This window comes from Portunus trituberculatus, chromosome 21 (assembly GCF_017591435.1).
Source record: "Portunus trituberculatus isolate SZX2019 chromosome 21, ASM1759143v1, whole genome shotgun sequence".
In the NCBI taxonomy this organism is placed as follows: domain Eukaryota; kingdom Metazoa; phylum Arthropoda; class Malacostraca; order Decapoda; family Portunidae; genus Portunus; species Portunus trituberculatus.
Genome location: NC_059275.1, coordinates 15,972,034 through 15,993,337, shown reverse-complemented (window position 1 = coordinate 15,993,337; position 21,304 = coordinate 15,972,034). Strand labels below are relative to the sequence as shown.

The window sequence follows — 21,304 nt, the reverse complement described above, 5'->3', positions numbered from 1 at the left end:
CGGAGGTGGAGGGAAATTGGTATTCCTCTCCTCTTCCTCCTTTCCTCCTTTCTCCTCCTCCTCCTCCTCCTCCTCTCTCTCTATCTAACTCTCTCGTGTCCTCGCTTCCTCCTCTTAGCTGTCTCCCCCTCTCTCCCTCTCCCTCTCCCTCTCCCTCTCTCTCTCTCTCTCTCTCAGTTGTGTGTATATTTGGCGCCTACGTTTTGCCTTTTCCAGCTCCTTTGTGTGGCCGCGTTCGAATCCCGGCGAGCACAGAGACCAGAGAGCCAGACTAGGAAGTAAAGGCTGTTGTGACGGGTGCCCAAATCCGAGGCAAGGAGAGGAGAGAGGAGAACACGAGGAGATAAGAGGAAGTGGAATGGTGTGGAGAGGAGAGAAGAATTTGAGGTTTGCTGGTAATGGTGGTGGTAGTAAATGGTTTGGTATGTACAGTGGTGGTGGTGGTGGTGGTGGTGGTGGTGAGTAAAAATAGTGATGAGTGTTGTGGTGATATGTAAAAGTGGTGACCTAACTTACGACACAACACGCGAGAAATAAAAGGAAAGAAAACGCGGGGAAAAAGAAATAATGGTAGATGTGTTAGTTAATTGGTTCCCTTCCTTCCTCTTTCCTCCCCTTCCTCGATAAACAGACTCTATCTAACATCCTCCCCACAATAACACCAATACCTTCTTCCTCAATGCTTCCCCAACTTGTTCCTGTAAAACCACAAGCATAAGGCCCTCCTCCTCCACCCACAACCTCCTCCTCCTCTTCTTCCTCCTCTTCCTCCTTTTCTAAGCTTCCACGTCCTACTCCATTTCCTGTAACCTCCCATATCATCCTCCTCTTCCTTCCCTAATGCCTCTTCAGCCTTATTCCTTCCCCAATGATCCCTAATAGCTTCCCTTCTCGTCCTCCTCCTTCTCAAACCACTCCCAATCTCTTTCTCTCCCCTCACACGATCTCAAAAACTCCCCTTCTCGTCCTCCTCCTTCTCAAACCACTCCTAATCTCTTTCTCTCCCTTACACGAGTTCCACTATATGCTTCTCCTCCTTCAACCATTCCCCAACTCATCTCCCTCTCTTCCCCACACCGAGGATATGAAAAGTGAGGGTTTCCAGACACCAAGTCCATTAAAGTTCCTAAGGTGAACTGATGATCTTCCTGGTGGTGGTGGTGGTGGTTTTGTTGTTGTTGTTGTTGTTGTTGTTGTTGTTGTAGGAGTGGTGGTGGTGGTGGCTAAGAATGGTGGAAATTAACACTAAGAATATATATGATAGTGATGATAATGATGATGACAATGATGATAACGAAAGTGATTAGAACGAATGTTAGGATGATAATGAAGATGATAAGTGAAGATGATATAATGAAAGGAGAGAGAAAATAATGTTGGTAATAATAACACTGATCCAGAAAATAAAGATGGAAATAATGAAGATGATAATGACGATGACGAAAATGACGAAAACGAGGATGAGGATGATAATGAAGAAGATAAGTGAAGATGATATAATGACAGGAGGAAAAAAAATAATGATGGTAATAAGAATAATGATAGTGAGAATAAAGATGGTGAGAATGAAGAAAACGATGATGACGATGACGAAGGCGATGAAGAAGGTTAACGGACAACCCCCCAACCCCCGCACCCAGCAGCGTCGTTTCCCACACAGCTGACGAGATACAAAGGCAGGAACAAAGAACAAAGGACACCACCACCACCACCAACAACAACAACAACAACACCAACAACAACAACAACACCATCACCACCACTACAAAAGATCCCAACCCACAATCACCATCAGTTACACCATCACACCTCACCATATCTTCCACTTCACTATCACGACACCCTACAACCGATTCACCACTCCACCATCACCACAACCCTTCCACATCCCCCCGCTACTCCACCACCACCACCTTCACCACCTACACCACCTTCACCACATCACCATCTCACCATCCACACAAAAAAATACTAAACTCCACTTACTTAACTGACAACTACCTCCACTACCACCACCACCCCCTTCACCACCACCACCTCCTCCTCCTCCTCCTCTTCTTTTTTCCCCATCTTCTTCCTCGTACTCATAATTTCATTCATGCAAGGAAAAAAAGAAAAGATGAAAAAGTTAATTTAATATACAAAAAAGCTTCCAAGTTCTCAAAAATCAACAAAACATCCGGCCTTCTCATTACCTTCATTTGCATATACTTTGTGGAAAAGGTGAAAAAAAATAAAATGAAGGAAAAAAAGGGGAAAGAATCAAGGAAAGCAACAAAAAGATAAAGATTGGACTGTTACCTAAACGCTGAGAGAGAGAGAGAGAGAGAGAGAGAGAGAGAGAGAGAGAGAGAGAGAGAGAGAGAGAGAGAGAGAGAGAGAGAGAGAGAGAGTATTGTTTGGCCTTATTTTTCTTTCTAATGTCTTCTTTTAGTGTTTTTAGTATCTTTCTTTGAATTGAGAGAGAGAGAGAGAGAGAGAGAGAGAGAGAGAGAGAGAGAGAGAGAGAGAGAGCATTCATCTCATACGTATTACATCATGTTTGCGAACAGCTGTATTCCTTCTTCTTCTTCTCCTTCTTCTCCTCCTCCTTGCCTCTTTCCCCTTCCTCTTCCTGCTCTTCCTTCTTCCATTTCTTTTTCCCTTTTGTTTTCTTTACTTGTTCCTTTTTTGCACATTAACACTAAGACAATATGAACAAGAGAGAGAGAGAGAGAGAGAGAATATATAAATCCAGATTATTACATTGCATTCACAAAGATGATAACAGAATACATACATACATACATACATACATACATACATACATACATACATACATACATAGTAACGTTATAAAGCCAAAAGATTTAATTCCTCTTGAAAAATCAAATCAAAATGAACTCGAATTTTAGAGAAGAGATCAAGATGAAATACACTTCTTTTTGTATATTTCTCTATTATTTCCCTTTCCCCTCTTGTGTGTGTATGTGTGTGTGTGTGTGTGTGTGTGTGTGTGTGTGTGTGTGTGTGTGTGTGTGTGTGTGTGTGTGTGTGTGTGTGTGTGTGTGTGTAGCTTCTTAAATGCATGCACGCCATTATTCCCTCTCCCCTTCCCCCCCACCGCGCCTGTGTGTGTGTGTGTGTGTGTGTGTGTGTGTGTGTGTGTGTGTGTGTGTGTGTGTGTGTGTGTGTGTGTGTAGCTTCTTAAACGCACGCACGCACATACACTAACACACACACACACACACACACACACACACACACACACACACACACACACACACACACACACTCACACACAGACACAAAGGGACCACTTGATCAACGAGTGTGTGTGTTGGCGGAGTATTCATAACAATCAGCATTAATGAAGACTTAATACAACGTGCCTCGGATCACTCCACTCAGCGGGGTTACATTTCACTGTTACACTCGAGAGAGAGAGACGCGGCGCCGCACAGAGGATTACAGGACAAGAGAGAGAGATATACTGAATACAAAGCGGAGGGAACCACTAATAACATAAGGGTGATCTGCTAAAAACATCACACAGTAAATAACATACACGATACAACCATTAGTAAGAGAGTTGGGGATACGGACACAAGAGATCTAGTAAATAAATAACAACGAAAGAGACATATAGAGGAGAAAATAAGTTAAAGAGATGGAGACAGAGATATACTAAACAAAGGAAACCAAAAGCAACAGCAAACATTTAAAAGAACAGAAGGGGAAGGAAAAACAAACAGAAACGAGAGAAAATCGACTAAATACAGGAAAGTGAGATGAAAGTAGCATAAGCAGGGACGAGAACGCAAAGAGAACCGAACCACCACACATAAATAACACCAATGAACACACACACGAGAAAACCACTAGATAAATACGGAAAGTCTTCGTAAAACATGAAAGTGAGCAGAGAGACAAGGAAAACACTGAATCAACAAGAGATATACACCAAAAACATCAGAGCGAGGAGGGCGACATGAGGGGTGGACAGGAACGCAGACACTGGAAGAACAACGAAATAAGTGAATAAATACATGAAAAGATAAATAAAGGAGAAACAACAAAGGAAATGCGTAGAAAAAATATGTAACTGTAAAAAAAAAGCAAGGTAAATAAAAACAAGGAAACTTAAAAAAAAAAAAAGGTATTCTTGTATTCTTGTGTTAATGTCTTAGTCCCCGCCACAAACCACACTCAAAGAAAACGGAGTCAAGAAACACAAGGCAACATACATAAAGAATACAGCTCTCTCTCTCTCTCTCTCTCTCTCTCTCTGACCATGGCAACCAATACACTCCTGGTAAATCTGAATGAAGAAATGAAAAAAAGTAAAGAAAAAAAGGAGAAAAATACGAGCTTTGGAATTTTTATCAATCGGTTTGTGGAAAGTTTTAATACGTCTTTTTATTGTTAGTGATTTATTTATTTATTTTTTTTCGTATTGTTTATTGTATGAGTATCTTTATTGTATTTGTTTTTGTATTTTTAAGCGATATTTTTTTTCTATTTTGATCTGTCTATATATTTTTTTTCTTTTCTATATTTTCTTGTTCCTCTCTTTCTTTCTTCCCTCTTCTTCATTCTTCTATGAAAATTACACTGAAATACAGAGAGACATAAGAACAAAATAGAATACAGTATGAATCCTTTCTCTCTCTCTCTCTCTCTCTCTCTCTCTCTCTCTCTCTCTCTCTCTCTCTCTCTCTCTCTCATTTGCAATAACACAGATTTACACTCCTGTCTAATTCTCTCTTCTTGCCATTCCTTCTTTCCTTCCTTCCTTCCTTCCTTCCTTCCTTCTCTTCCTTCTCTTCCTTCCTTCTCTTCCTTTCTTCTCTCCCTCCTAACCGTTCAACCTTTTATCTTTTTTCCTCCTTTCTCTCTTAATTTTACGGACCCACGCAACCATCCACTCAATCTCTCTCTCTCTCTCTCTCTCTCTCTCTCTCTCTCTCTCTCTCTCTCTCTCTCTCTCTCACTTCAAACCGCCTGTCTTTTATTACTTCTTTCTTTCATTTCTGGCATCATAAGCGTTATCCTATCTATCTTGTCCTACTAATCTCTCTCTCTCTCTCTCTCTCTCTCTCTCTCTCTCTCTCTCTCTCTCTCTCTCTCTCTCCCACCTGTTGGTATAGGATTCTGGCGTGACAAACAGGATGTGGAGAGAGAGAGAGAGAGAGAGAGAGAGAGAGAGAGAGAGAGAGAGAGAGAGAGAGAGAGAGAGAGAGAGAGAGAGAGAGAGAGAGAGAGAGAGAGAGAGAGAAAGAAGAAAGAAAGAAAGAAAGAAAGAAAGAAAGAAAGAAAGAAAGAAAGAAAGAAAGAAAGAAAGAAAGAAAGATAGATAGATAGATAGATAGATAGATGGACAGAGAGAGAGAGAGAGAGAGAGAGAGAGAGAGAGAGAGAGAGAGAGAGAGAGAGAGAGAGAGAGTACAATTAGCCCATTTCCTCCTAATTAGATACCTTCCCATTAATTCGAAACGTAAGGGAAGAGGAGGAGGAGGAGGAGGAGGAGGAGGAGGAGGAGGAGGAGGAGGAGGAGGAGGAGGAGGAGGATCCACCCTAAAGAATGCTGACTCATGCTCCTTCAAACCCTCGACTTGCAAGATTATAGTGGCAGAATCCATTTTATTGTTAAAGGATTCTATTTCACGTTACAGGTTTAACAAAGAAGGGAAGAAATTAGTAACAGGAACCTAACAATGCCAATACGTTGTTCTGTGGTGTTATAATAGTACTGGGGATACGAAGGAAATGCGAATGGGGGTGGAGGATGGGGGTGGAGTATGGGGTTTGGGGGGGGACATAGAGTTACTTCCTCCGCCGTGAATTTGACGTGAGCCAGAATCGAATGCAGGATAGAAACAAATAGAAAGCCCAGACAGACAGACAGAGAGACAGACAGACAGACAGACAGACAGACAGACAGACAGACAGATAGACAGACAGATAGACACAATTTTCCCTGGGACACAAAAATGACATTATCAAAACATGTTCTATTCACGTTGCTCGAGATTTGGTATTAAAATCTGCACAAAATATAAGAGAGAGAGAGAGAGAGAGAGAGAGAGAGAGAGACGATGTATTCATGAGCTATATGTGCATTACGTTATCTCCTCTCTCTCTCTCTCTCTCTCTCTCTCTCTCTCTCTCTACCGACTTTTCACTCAATTTGACCTCGCTCACTAACCCATCTTATGCCTCCTCCTCCTCCTCCTCCTCCTCCTTCAGCTCAATATAATATCACCGCATCATCCTTCCTTCGTGGTCATAAGGTTGTCTTTTCCTTCTTTTCCTCTTCCTCCTCCTCCTCCTCCTCCTCCTCTTCCTCTTCCTCTTCCTCTTCCTCCTCCTTCTCCTCCTCCTCTTCCTCCTCCTCCTTTTCCTTCTCTTCATATTACTATTTTCCTTCTTTTCTTCCTCTTCCTTCTCCTCCTCCTTCTCTTCCTCCTCCTCTTCCTTCTCCTCTTCCTCTTCCTCCTCCTTCTTCTGCCATTTTTCCCTTCGTCAAACTCTTCAAGACCCATTAAGTCACTTTGAGAGAGAGAGAGAGAGAGAGAGAGAGAGAGAGAGAGAGAGAGAGAGAGTAAAAAGCATAATGTGTGTGTGTGTGTGTGTGTTACTCTTAAAGGCTTCTGAGGGTGGGTGGAGGGTTCACTCTTCTCGAGGCTTCACTCCAAGGCTTCACTCAGAGGCTTCATTCTACAGCGCGGTTCAGAAGCATTTACCTTTCGGATTTGCTGTGTGATTGGCATTTTAAACTTTTTTTTCTTTTTTTTTCATTTTAAAGAAGATTTTTGTGGGATTTTTTCATTCTTTGCCATGGGGGATAGGAGGAGGAGGAGGAGGAGGAGGAGGAGGAGGAGGAGGAGGAGAAGGAGGAGGGAGAAGAGAGAAGGGAAGGTCATGCAGGGATTGGAAGGACAGACTAGGAGGAGGAGGAGGAGGAGGAGGAGGAGGAGGAGGAGGAGGAGGAGGAGGAGCCTTTCACGACATAATATGAAGGAATTCTGGTAAATGCACGTGAGGTGAAGTCATAGGAGAAACATATTAAACTTCGTTGCTTTTGTAGTTTACTATTATCATTATTATTATTATTATTATTATTATTATTATTATTATTATTATTATTATTATTACTACTACTACTACTACTACTACTACTGAAGGCGGTGCTGTTGACCATTTCGTATTTATTTATCATGACACTAAATGTACATATATACTCAAGCACCATACATACATACACACACACACACATACATAGATACACACACATTACTCCTGTACATAATTCATACACTCACCAAAAAATGATTAAAAAAAGTAGAAATAAAAAAAAAACAAAATCGCATAGTATTCTCAGCCTTCTCTTTTTTCTTCTCTATTTTACAAAACACACGAATGAATAGAAAAAAAAAATTGAAAAAAGTAGAACAAAAATAAATAAAATCTGAATATTCTCAATTTTTTTATATTTTTCTCTCCTATTTTTTCTCCAATAACAAGAACACACACAAATAACACATCAAAGAACACAAGGGAAGTACTGACACACGGGGGAACACAAGGGAAGTACTGACACACGGGGGAACACAAGGAAGTACTGAGTGTTGTCGTGTTTACCTTGAGTCTCGTCTCGATGAACGTAGGTTTCCAGACTCCTCGCAGCGTGGTGGTGGTGGTGGGTCCGCTGAAGGGGGGAGGGGAGATGTATATTCGTTAATGCTCAAGAGAAGTAAAGGAGAGGAGGAGGAGGAGGAGGAGGAGGAGGAGGAGGAGGAGGAGGAGGAGGAGGAGGAGGAGGAGGAGGAGAAGGAGGAGGAGGAGAAGGAGGAGGAGGAGGAGAATAATAATAATAATAATAATAATAATAATAATAATAATAATAATAATAATAATAATAATAATAAGAAGAAGAAGAAGAAGAAGAAGAAGAAAAAAAAAATATTACGTGTTTGTGCATAGGTATACGTTCATGAATGCCTACACGGTGCACTGAACGTATACACACACACACACACACACACACACACACACACACACACTCTTTCACTCTCTCTCTCTCTCTCTCTCTCTCTCTCTCTCTCTCTCCCTCTGCACCGCCCCTCCCTTTCTTTTCCTTTCCACAGTACATTTTCTTAGTAGACACCATCTCTTTCTTACTTTTCTCTCAATATTCCACGTTGTCTTTTTTCTACCCTGTTTCTCCCACTTCAAAGTAGAAGATGGTCTGTTGTTGTTTGGATATCCTTTGCATTCATTTGTGTACCTCTTCCGTCTCCTTCTTTTCTTCCTCTTCCTCCTCCTCCTCCTCCTCCTCCTCCTCCTCCTCCTCCTCCTGAGAGTGTCGCCTTTCGCCGCTGACACCGCTGCCTTCCCCGGGGACTTGAGGAGTCAAAGGATTCTTTTTAGGCTTCTTTAGTGACACGAGACGCTTCCTACTACGTGTGTGTGTGTGTGTGTGTGTGTGTGTGTGTGTGTGTGTGTGTGTGTGTGTGTGTGTGTGTGTAGTAACAGTGATAGTAGCAGAGAGAAGAAATAGAAAGAGAATAGACAATAGCATTAACAATCTTGGACTTTTTTTTTTTTTTTTTTACATTTTAGTTTGTCTTTGGCTAACTTTCCCCTCTTAATGAAAAAGAAAAGAAAAAGTAAACAGCAGTAGTAGCAGAAATAGTAGCAGTAACAATAGCAGAAGGAGAACACAAGTAACAGAAGAAGCAAAAAAAAAAAACGATAACAACAACAATGAAAGAGAGAGACAAAAGGAAAGAAAACAAAAAAAAAAAAAACATGAGACACGTGTGAGCTTGTTCAACTTCCCTGTCTGTTCTCTCCCTGCTAGAGTGGTGAGGGGAGGGGGAAGGGAGGAGGAAGGGAGGGGAGGGGCCAACACTGAGCATTGAAGTAGACTATTGTGACTCCTTGTTACCTCTTCATTAGATGCTATTTATATTCAGTTTGCTCTTCCTGTTTGTCTTTATTCTTCCTCAGCATTTTTTGTTTCCTCAGCCTCTCTCTCTCTCTCTCTCTCTCTCTCTCTCTCTCTTCTTCATGTTCCTCCTCCATCCACGTACTTATCTTCTTTTCCTCTTACTTCTTCCTCTTTTATTTAACTCTCTCTCTCTCTCTCTCTCTCTCTCTCTCTCTCTCTCTCTTTACATTGAAATACACTTTCTTTCCTTATTTTTATTTCCTCCTGCACTTCTCACTCTCTTTTTCCTCTTCCATCGACTCATATTTCTCCCTCACTTCCTCTTCCTCCTTCTTAATTACATTTTCATCTTGCCTCTTCTTCTTCTTCTTCGGATCCTTATTTCTCTTCTTTCTAGTCGTCGTCTTCTTTCCCACCTTTCATTTTTTTTTCCTCCCTCTCATTTTCTTTACCGTTAAGTTATTTTTTTTTTTACCTTCTCTCCCTCCTCGCCCTCCTCCTCTTCCTCTTCTTCCTCTTCTATCATCATAGTTGCCGTCTTCCTCCTTTTCCCCCTTCTGTTCCATTAAGTTATTATCGTCATCATCGTCTTCATTTTCCTCCTCCTCCTCCTCCTCCTCCTCCTCCTCCTCCTCCTCCTTGCAAGAGTGCTTTAATGTTCCTTCTGCGGTCAATCCTCCTTTGATGTTTGGGGATTGATGTCAACTGTACTTAGGAGCAATTAACCTGCTTGTGTGTGTGTGTGTGTGTGTGTGTGTGTGTGTGTGTGTGTGTGTGTGTGTGTGTGTGTGTGTGTGTGTGTGTGTGTGTGTGTGTGTGTGTGTGTGTGTGTGGCCTGCAATTACACGCAAACTGAATCAAACATAACATGAGACCACATAAGGGAAGAGCATAAATTAATGGGCCATCCTGATTGGGAGGAGGAGGAGGAGGAGGAGGAGGAGGAGGAGGAGGAGGAGGAGGAGGAGGAGGAGGAGGAGGAGGAGGAGGCGAGGTTCAAAGTAAGGAAATAAGGAGGGAGAGGTAAAGAAATGGAAGAGAGGAGAAGAGGAGGAGAAGAAAGTGAGGCAAGAAAGGACAGAGTTACAGGAAACGCTAAGATAAACAATAAGGAATATTCAAGATAAATATTTCATTATTAATTCACCTCGGTCGTCTGCTGGTCACCCAGCCAGTCGTCCCGGACCATTACGGAGCGAGCTCAGAGCTCATAGACCGATTTTCGGGTAGGACTGAGACCACAACACACTCCATACACCGGGAAAGCGAGGCCACAACCCCTCGAGTTACATCCCGTACCTATTTACTGCTAGGTGAACACACCCCACACATTAAGAGGCTTGCCCATTTGCCTCGCCGCACCGGGACTCGAACCCGGCCCTCTCGATTGTGAGTCGTGTGTGTGTGTGTGTGTGTGTGTGTGTGTGTGTGTGTGTGTGTGTGTGTGTGTGTGTGTGTGTGTGTCACCAAGTTAATTACAAATAGGAACATGTTAATTAAACCCTAGAAAACAAAACACACACACACACACACACACACACACACACACACACACAGAAAAAAAGCAACAGATTCCCAAACTAAAAAAAAAAAAATAAATAAAAACACTAAAAAAAAAAATAACGAAAAGAAAAAAGGAAAACAGAGAGTGGAACACGAAGCAAACCAGGACGAGGCATTTCAAGTGTGACGTTGCTCTTCTCGGTACACAATCAGCCTCCATTAAACCAACACGCCGCGGTGAAGCTTCGGATCCCAATAATTAACTCTAATGGGATAGTTTTCAAAGGTTAATGAAATGACGGTGAGTGTTTCCCCTTGGCGTAATTGATTAACTCGGGAGGTCTACGAGGCTGGCTGGTCGAGAGAGGGACGAGGAGAAAGGTGAGGGAACGAAGGCTGGAGGGAAAGGAGGGAGGAGGAGAGGGAAAGGGGGCAGAGGAGGGAGAAGAGGGAGGAATGCAAATCAATGGAGGGGAGACATGGATGGAGTTCGTAAAGGGAGAAGGAACTGGAGGAAAGAATGAAAGGGAGGGAAAATGAGAGGGAGGAAAAGGAAGGTGGAGGAAGAGAAAGGAAGAGGAAAAAAAAGGAGGGTTTGGAGAAATGAGAAGGTATGGTATAAAGAACAACAACTAGAGAGAGAGAGAGAGAGAGAGAGAGAGAGAGAGAGAGAGAGAGAGAGAGAGAGAGAGAGAGAGAGAGAGAGAGAGAGAGAGAGAGAGAGAGAGAGAGAGAGAGACAGACAGACAGACAGACAGCAATTCTCATCCATTTTTTTCTCTCTCTTCTCTCTTCTTTCATTCATATAATCGTAAGAATTCTGAAAACCAGGAAGAGAGAGAGAGAGAGAGAGAAAAAAAAAAAAAAAAAACAAGGTGAGGGAATCCAATTAATTGTATCTGCAGGTGTGTTTTCTTTCCTTTCTTTCCTTTCATGAGAGGAATCTGTGCTTGTATCGCCGCTTGGTGGTGGCGACACACGGCACGGCACGCTTTCTCTCGTCTTACTCAACGAAGGAGAGTTAAAAGAACGCCCCGTGAAGCAGCGAATTTGATGACATTATTACATTCCTATATTTATTGCATGTCTCTTGGTATTTCACGTATTCATTTCTGCTGGCGATGAATGAGTTAGTGAGGCAAACACGGTAATGGTGAGAGATATAAAGTAAGTAAGATTAGATGTCTCTGTTCTTTAGTTAGTTAGCGACACAACAAATAATGGAGAGATAAGTAGAAGGAAGTAAAAATTAGATGTTTTCTCTCTATAGTTAGTTAGCGACACCAAAATCAATGAAGAGATAAGTAGAAAAAGTAAAATTAGATGAGAAGAAATAGGCATAAAGAAAGTCAAATTAAATGCTTTCTCTCTACAATTACTTGGCGACACAAAAAAAAAACGATGAGATAAGAAGAAAAAGTAGTTAATTGGGGACACAAAAAGGTAATGAGAAGAGACAGATATAAAGAAAGTCATATTAAACGCTTTCTCTCTTCATCTAGTTGGCGACACAAAAAATGATAAAAGATAAGTAGAGAGAAAGTAAAATTAGATACTTCCTCTCTTTAATAAGTTGGGGGACATAAAAGGAAGTGTTAAGAGATAAGCAGTAAAAAGTAAATGCTATCTCTCTTTAGTTAGTTGGAGATACAAAAAAAAAGTATAAAGAAAGTAAAATTAAAAGCTTTCTCTCTTTACTGAGTTGGAGGCACAAAAAAAAAAATAATAAGATACAAGCAGTAAAAAGTAATGTTAGATCCTTTCTCTCTTTAGGTAGTCTAGTTCACGATACAAAAAATAATGGAAAGATAAATAGAAAAAAAGGATAATTAAATGCTTCCTCTCTTTAAGTTAATTGGAGACAAAAAAAAAATGGTAATAAGTATAAAGAAAGTCAAATTAAACGCTTTCTTTCTTCATTTAGTTAGCGGAACAAAAAAAAAAAATAACGATAAGAAATAAGTAGAAAAAAAGTAGAATTAGATATTTCCTCTAACAAGTTGAGGACATAAGAAGGAAATGTTGAGATAAGTAGTAAAAATAATAATGTTAGATCCTTTCTCTCTTTAGTGAGTTGGCGACACGAAAAATAATGAATAGATAAATAGAAAAAAAAGTAAAATTTGATGCTTTCTCTCTTCATTTAATTGGAGACACAAAAAAGAAATGATAGATAAGCACAAAGAAAGTAAAATCAAGTCCTTCCTCTCTTAAGTCAATTGGAGAAAAAAAAAATGGTAAGAAGTAAGTAGAAAAAGTCAAATTAAATACTTCCTCTCGTCATTTAGTTGGACACAAAAAAAAAAAAAAAATTATGAGATGTATAGCAAAAAAGTAAAATCAAATACTTCTTTTCTTTAGTTAGTAGGAGACACAGAAATAAATGGTAAGTAAGTAGAAAAAGTCAAATTAAATACTTCCTCTGTTCATTTAGCTGGAGACACAAAATGAAGGTAAGAGATAAATACAAAGAAAGTAAAATTAAGTCCTTCCTTTCTTTCGTTAGTTGGCGAGACATACAAATAAATGGTATGAAATAAGTAGAAAAAAAAAATCAAATCAGTTACTTTCTTTCTTGTCTGCATTTCCCTATTTGCTGTATTTATTTGGTGAAGGCGAGTTAATTAGGTTAGGTAAGATTATTTTGGTTAGGCTAGGTTAGTTTGGATTGATCTGAGTTGGATTGTGTTGGGTTAGGTTGGGTTGGGTTGGGTTGGGTTAGGTTAGGTTAGGTTAGGTTGGGTTGGGTTGGGTTGAGTTAGGTTAGGTTGGGTTAAGTTAGAGTAATGGCAAGAGATAAATAGAAGAGAGTCAAATTCAATGGTGTCTCTCTTTTCCGTATTTTTTTATTTATTCGTACTAATTTGTTGACGGTGAGTTAGTGAGTGGCACAAAGACGCAGCGAGAGATAATAAATACAAAATAAAAGTATAATTAGATGTTTTTCCTCTTTTCTACATATCTCTACTTTTTCGTCTTAATTTCTTGAAGGTGAATTAGTTAGCGCTATAAAAAGTAAGCGCTATAAAAGTGAAATAAGTAAAATGTGAAGTCTTTCTTTCATTTTCTTACATTTCACTGTATTCTCGTATTCCTTTCCTGTTGACAGTGAGTAACCGGCACAAAAAGTAACAATGAGATATCAAAAAGTAAGAGAATAAGAAGAAAATGATAAGAGTCCAGAGGTTTTAAAAAAGTAGAATAAAGTGACGTTTTCTTTCTTTTCAGCGGGGGTTTTTTTTGGGGGGGGTGGGGGAGTTAGCGGGGGGGGGGCATTCTGGTATTGAGTGGTGCTTCTGGTGCTGGCAGTGAAAAAGCTGACGTCACGAAAGCTAATTATAATAGATGGATGTTCTCCTCCTGAGTAATGATTAGGTTTGAATGATTTATCGAGTCTGCCTTGTGTCTTTCTTTCCTCACTTGTCTTGTCTGTCTTCTTTTCCCTAAACCTTTAATAAACTGTCTTCTTTTCCAAAACTTTTCCTCAGTTGTCTAGTTTTATTTTTCTAAACGCTTTTCTGTCCTCTTCCTTATATCTTCCCTAAATTGTCTTCTTTTCCTAAACCTTTCCTCACTTGCCTTTACATCTCTACTCACATCTCCACCGTCCCTCCCGCGTCCACATCTCCTATCCACTCACATCTCCACTCATATCTCCTCTTACATCTCCACCATCCCTTGTCCACCTCTCCTCTCCACTCACATCTCCACCATCCCTCCCGCGTCCACCTCTCCTCTCCACTCACATCTCTTACATCTCAGCGTCCACCTCTCCTCTCCATCTTGAGCAGCGCCACACCAGGAAGACAAGACGCAACATGGTGTTCAGGGAGCCTCATCACGGATCTAACTTCATTACCTCATTAAGTCCATGCAATTCTATCTCTCCTTTTTAATTGATTTCTCTTCATCTGACTCGTGATATTGGACTTGCAGAATCAGTAGAGTCAGTAGAGTCTTCAGATCACGGCGTTAGACGGACACCAAATGAGAAATTACACTTACAGGTTCCTAATTTTTTTTTCTTCTACTGACGAAGACGACGACGAGGTTGGAAAGTTGGATTTAATCTTGGGTTTCCTCTTCACCCCCGTCTAGAGCTGGGAAGAAAAGGAAGGAAGGATGGAAGGATGGAAGGAAGCCCTGATTGGAATGGATGGAAATGAGGCAATACTTCTGAAGGTTGGAATTCGTTAATGTTCAACCCAGCGAAGCCTTTTGAATTAGTCTCTTTAATATTTAAGTTTTCGTTGAGTAATTAAAGGTTAGGGTACAATAATTTCCTTTTCTTTATTTTTCTTTTTCTTTTTCTTTTTCTTTTTTTCATCGTATGTGTGGTTTGTGAAATAGATCAGTGTTGCATTTCGTCACCAGCGTTCAAAGAGTGAAAAGCGAAACTGGAGCTCTGTGTGATCTCGAACGGAAAGAACGAACCAATGAAACACTTTGGCGCGAATCACTCACCTAAAAAAAAAAGAGAGAGAGAGAGAGAGAAAAAAGTGTGGCGTGTCAGATTAAAAAACAAATATTGCTACATTCTATGACAGTTTTACACACACACACACACACACACACACACACACACACACACACACACACACACACACACACACACAAATAGGTTATTGCATTACAAAACACTCACAAAATGTATAAGCTGCCAGTCAAAGCCACGCGTTTGATTACAGATTAGCTTGATTTTATTATTTCATTTGGTAAAAAAATAAATAAATAAAAACACATATAGGGCGGGGCAACACAGAGCAATCATTTATCGACAGCTGTTCAGGTAAGCGTGTTACTTCCGGCCCTGCGTGTTGCACCTGGCAGCTTCCGGAACCAAATAAACATGTAGCGACAGAAAGTAAAAGAGAATATTACACAGAGGAGGAAAAACATGAAAAAAGAAACTAGGCAGGAAGAGAGAAAACACGGTATTTCCCCCAGCACTGACGGTGACGATAATGAGAAAGAGAATAAGAAAATAAAGAAAGTAGGAAAAAAAAAGGAAAAGATTTGGAGAAAGAGAGAGAAAACGTGTAATATTCTCCCACCTTCACACCTCCAAGTCTTAGATCAGCTTCTCGTGATTCCAAGATACGCATTCTAGTGTCCGAAATGAAGGTTGAAGTGACTGAAGTGGAAAGAAAATAGTGTATAAAATAAATTAGTAAGGAAATAAAGCACATGTACTCTTACCAACCCTTGTATAAATCACTGAGGCTTTAACCCCTTCAATACTGAGACACATTTCTGGGTAAGATTAGACGATTTTATTTGCATTAGGAAGGGTCTATGGAGGTCAGAAGATTAATGGTCCAGAGTCTTCACTATTCTAATCCCACACAAGAGTTTCTGAAGCTGTATAAAATCACCAAATAGTAAGCAGAATGAATATGGAAACGCGTCATGGTACTGAAGGGGTTAAAATGACGTAGCAAGACAGAATTCAACCCTTCTATAAATCACTAAGGCTTTAAAATGACGGTGGACGAGAGACTCACATCGATGTATAGAAAAGAAAACAGCTATAGAAAATGACAAAAGATCTCTTCGTGGTCTTCGTGGTTTAAGAGTCAACAAAAGGTTAAGGAAAGACGCAGAAACAGCCGTCGCGAAGGTATGAAAAGGCGAGTGAGATGCCAGGCAGGAGAGAAGGAAAGGAGCAACGCATCTCGCCTTACCACCTCGCCTCACTCACTCCAACTCAGGTACGCTCGTGAGGCTTAGCCCGTCAACAAGCTTTCCAAACCCCGCACCAGTCTTACTTTGTCCACGTAATCTGAGACGTTCTGCTCTCTCACCACGACTGTTTTCAAAGGCCATGGGGATGATTAGACGGGTTCTCAAGACTTTCTGCTGTAAATAATGTAGAATTGAAGTTAATTTGTCACTAGAACTAAAAAAACACACTCAGATGGGTTCTCAAGACTCTTTCTGCTATTGATGACGTAGAGATAAAGTTAATTTGTCACCAGAACTAAAAAAAGAAACACTCAGATGGGTTCTCAAGACTCTTTCTGCTGTTGATAATATAGAAATAAAGTCAATCTGTCACTAGAAGTATAAAAACACACATCGGTCGGGTTCCTAAGGCTTTCTGCTCTTAATAATGTAGAAATAGAGTTAATCGGTGACTGGAACTATAAAAACACACTCAGCCAGGTTCTCAATACACTTTCTGCTGTTAATAATGTAAAAGTAAAGTTATTCTGTCACTAGAACTATCAAAACACTGGTGAATGTCTGTATCATTTCAACTAGAGCTTAAAGTTGAGGAAATGCGGTGAAGATGTGTTTCATAAGCTTTTCACCGCGTTTGGTACTGACAGGGAGAGGAAACAAAAGGAAACCAGCTGCTACTAAAGTCTGTCGCTCCTCCCCACCCCCTACCCCATCCACCCCCTCACCAGCTGACAGTCGATCTGGGTGTGAGAACTTGGCTAAAGATCTATGTAGCCTTTGTCTTTTATGAGAGTTGAGGGTCTACAGGAAACAAAGGAAAGATACAAAGACACACACACACACACAAAAGCTCTTACATAATATTTTGCGCATCACTGACACACACACACACACACACACACACACACAAAGCTCTTACATAACATTTCACACATCACCAACAACAGACACACACATACACAAACATACACACAATGACACACACACACATTCCACAACAACCCACCACTACACCAGCTAACCCCACACACTCAATGTACCCACACCCCCACACCCCCTACAAAGTCCTCACCATCACACCTGCCGTCAAAAACAGGATTCTGACAAACTTCCGCAAGGTCTCGTAACTGAATGGTGTTTGATCCTGTGACTGACTGGCCAAGAAGACGCCGCCACCCTCTCATCCCCCAACCCCGTCCCTCAACTGGCAGCTAGACAAGACCCCGCCACCTCCCTCCGCCGGGGTCTCCAAGGGAACCAGTCAACACCAGCATGGATCAAAGGAACTGCTCTCAGGACGACACCCGCCGTACTGGGCCGGAAGGAAGCGCAGTAGGAGGAGGAGGAGGAGGAGGAGGAGGAGGACAAGCTGTAGATGCGGGAGCAACAACAGAAGGAGAAGGTTGCAAAGATCAAGAGGAGAAAGATTAGGAGAAGGAGAGGACAAAAGAACTAGAAGAAGGAAAATAAGAAGTGTAAGAAGGTGAAAAAGACTATAGAAAGAGGAGGAAAGAGAGACTAGAAGAAGGAAGAAGAGAAGACTAGGTGAAGAAGAGAACCAGAAAACTAGAAAAGGGAGAAAAAAAAAGACTAGAAGGAGAGAACAGAAAGAGAAAGACTAAAGGGAGGAGAAGAGGATAACAAACAAGAGATAAAGAATGAGAAACACAACAAATAAGAGACGAAATGGAATAGAGGGAAGAAAAAGAGAGACTAAAGTTACATTTCAGAAAAGAGGCTGAAGGAATTGGCTTTCAGAGTGGTAGATGAATGGAAGAACTCAGTAATTAGATTGTCAGTGCTGAATCATTAGAGAATTTTGCAAGACTAAGTAAATTCACCGATGAGGATGACAGATAGAAATGGGTAGATGTGTTTCAAATGACTTCCTGCACCTTCCCTTATTATCTTTTTCATTTCCTTGATGTTCTCGTTCTTAAAGGTGAGAACGAGGAGAAAGAGAAGAAAGAGAAGAGCAACATGGCGTAACAAAAGAATGACGACAACAATGGAAAGAGGAAAAAGGGAACGAAGAGGAAAAGGAAAAATAAAAGAGCAGAAATACATGAAAGATCAAAAGCAGAAAGAGAAAGACATAGCTGAAGAAAATGATGATGCCAATGAAAACGAAAAGAAGAAAAGACAAAGAGGGGAAGGAGGGAAGAATGCAAGAGTAGAAAGGAAGGAAGAGAAGAAAAGGAAGAAGATCAGCAAAAAGAACAAAGAGGACTAGAAGATAAAGAAGATCACGTCGAAAAGCGTAGAAGAGGAAGAGAAGGAATAGGAAGAAAAGAAGAAGGTAGAAGAGGAGAAAGAAGTAAAAAAAACGACAATAGTAAGAATGAGAGCAAAAAACACAAGAAGAAAGGAAGAAAACGAGAATTAGAAACAACAAAGGATAAATGCAAAAAAAAAAATGCAAAAGAAAAAGGGAAGAAGGATGACGAGGAACGAGGAAGAAAAAAAATAAGAACAAGAGCAAGGAAGAAAAAGGAAAAGAAGAAAAAAACAAGGAAACAAGAAATGGTGGTGCAGGTGATGATGATGATGATGACAGTGGTAGTAGGGAATAATAGGGGTAGTGGTGGTGGTGGTAGTGGTAGTGCAGGAAGAGGATAAAGAGCGCAAATAATTTCGTGGCAGGGGCAAAGAAGATGAGAAATGTGAATACCAGAGACCAAAACAAAAATAAGAACAAAGAGATGAAAGGAAAAATATTAAAAGAAAAAGGAGCGAGGAATGGAATGCGAGAGAACATGAGAGAGAGAGAGAGAGAGAGAGAGAGAGAGAGAGAGAGAGAGAGAGAGAGAGAGAGAGAGAGAGAGAGAGAGAGAGAGAGAGAGAGAGAGAGAGAGACTAAGTAATTAAAAGTCAGCTAGGAAGAAATTTTATATGAAAAGTAATAAAAACAAGAGTGCACTTTTACGATGGAGATAGAATGGCTGAGTGGAATAATGAGAGAAAGATAATAACTTCTGCATAAAATAAGAAGAAAAAAAAACAGACTCGTTATCCTCAAAATGATTTATGTTTAATCCTGGGACACTTTTTAACCTCGAAATATGTGTAAGATTGGACCATTTTATTGACATTAGGAAGGGTCTATGGAGGTCAGAAGATTAATAGCCACAGTCTTCACTATCTTAATCCTCCACACGAGTTTCTGAACCTGTATAAAATCACCAAATAGGATGCAGAATGAATATGGAAACACGTCATGGTACTGAAGGGGTTGAATAGATAGTAAAGAAGAAAAAACTCGTGAATAAAAAAAAATGTAAACACACGTGCAGAAAATAAAGACAATGATAGCAATTGATGGAAGGAAATGTTTGAGAAAATATACCAATTACAGCAAGAAAATTAAGAAGAATTATTATAAAAGATTGAAAAAGGATATAATGATAGATGAAAAGGAAAAACACAGATCCAAGAAAAGACAATAACGAAGAGACAAAATTAATATGGTACGAATAGATAAAAGGAAAACAAATTATGAAAGACAAATCAAAGAAATTAAAGAAAAGGACAAGAAAACACAAATGAAATATGAATAGAATGAAAAGAAAGCAAATTAAGGGAGAAAAATAAGAAAGTAATGAAAAAGATGAATAAATAAACCAAAAAATAAAATGAAGTCAGAAATATAAAGATACAAAAAAAATCAAAATAAAAACAAAAACAATGAAAGTAATGAAAAAGATAAGTAATAAACCAAAAAATAAAACAAAGTCAGAAAAATAAGGACACAGAAAATACAAAGCAAAAACAATTATATTAAAATACGACCACACACACACACACACACACACACACACACACACACACACACACACACACACACACGAACAAACACAAGCAAACACTCTTTCTCTCCCTTTAATTACCACTAATCTCCGAAAGTCCTTCCTTCCTTATCTCTTATCTCTCGCAAACAATCTCGACTGATAAAGACAATCAACTTTTCAATCAGGAACTCGATGATTCCCCTCCACTTACTGATAAGGAAGTTCCCCTCACTCCTAATCTTACCCCCACCTCATTAACCCCTTCAGTACTGGGACGCATCTTTATCATGAGTTTTGAGTGTGTTTAGATGATTTTATTTGCATTAAGAAGGGTCTATGGAGGTCAGAAGATTAACTAACCCCTTCAGTACCATGACGCGATTCCATATTCACTCTGCTTAGTATTTGGTATTTTGACCCAAATTCTGAAACGATTCCGCGCTGCACCTTAAGTATTTTCAAAAGGCTCTGCTTGAAGTGACACGTGTTTTTAAAGGCGTTTCTGTAAATGTGGTAAAATGTTAACAAGTTTTCTACATTATTAATAGGACAAGTACTCTTTAGAACTCGGCTAATCGTCTCTGGGGTCTTTGAAAATGGTTGCGGTGAGAGAAGGAAGCGTTTCTGAGTAAAGCGCTTTATACAGCTTCAGAAACTTATGTGAGGGATTGAAATAGTGAAGACTGTGGCCATTAATCTTCTGACCTCCATAGACCCTTCCCAATGTCAGTAAAATTATTCAATCGGACCCAAATCTGACGGGAAAAATGTGTCTTAGTAATGAAGGGGTTAATGGCCACAATCTTCACTATTTTCATCACACCACAAAAGTTTCTAAAGCTGTTTAAAATCCCCAAATAGTAAGCAGAAGACATGTGAAAATATAGTACTGAAAAGGTTAACGAGCCAGGTAGGTCTCCGTCGTTACCTCAGACCTGGCTAAGAACCTTTCATTAGTAGAGGATGAGATGTTAAGCTTCTTTATCTGCTATCTGTGACCAATTAAGAGAAAGCTGTTGTGTTTTTGTCAGTCTGGTTTATTAATCTATTCTCTTTGTTTCACGTGGTTTGATCCCGTTTTTTTTTTTTTTTTTCTCTTTATACGTTTTTTTTTTCTTGATTTTGCTTCTCCGTGTTCTGTGTTTTTGTTTCTTTTTTTATTATTTCTTGCATTTAGTTATTTTTTTTATCATATTTTCTGTTTTTTTCTGTCTGTCTGTCTGTCTGTCTGTCTGTCTGTCTGTCTCTCTCTCTCTCTCTCTCTCTCTCTCTCTCTCTCTCTCTCTCACACACACACACACACACACACACACACACACACACACACACACACACACACACCCATACACACACGTACAAACTCTACCTATCTATCAATCAATCTATCTATCTC

The 21,304-nt window shown here is 40.1% G+C and overlaps 1 protein-coding gene across 2 annotated transcripts in view; it reads right to left on the bottom strand.

Moving 5' to 3' along the window:
- Positions 1-21,304, bottom strand: part of LOC123506873 (GTP-binding protein Di-Ras2-like) — a 161,946-nt gene that overhangs the window by 62,825 nt on the left and 77,817 nt on the right. For both annotated transcript variants that reach the window (XM_045259237.1, XM_045259238.1), the window contains one exon: positions 7,624-7,690. The gene's annotated coding sequence lies outside the window, so the exon portion shown is untranslated. The remainder of the gene's footprint in view (positions 1-7,623; positions 7,691-21,304) is intronic.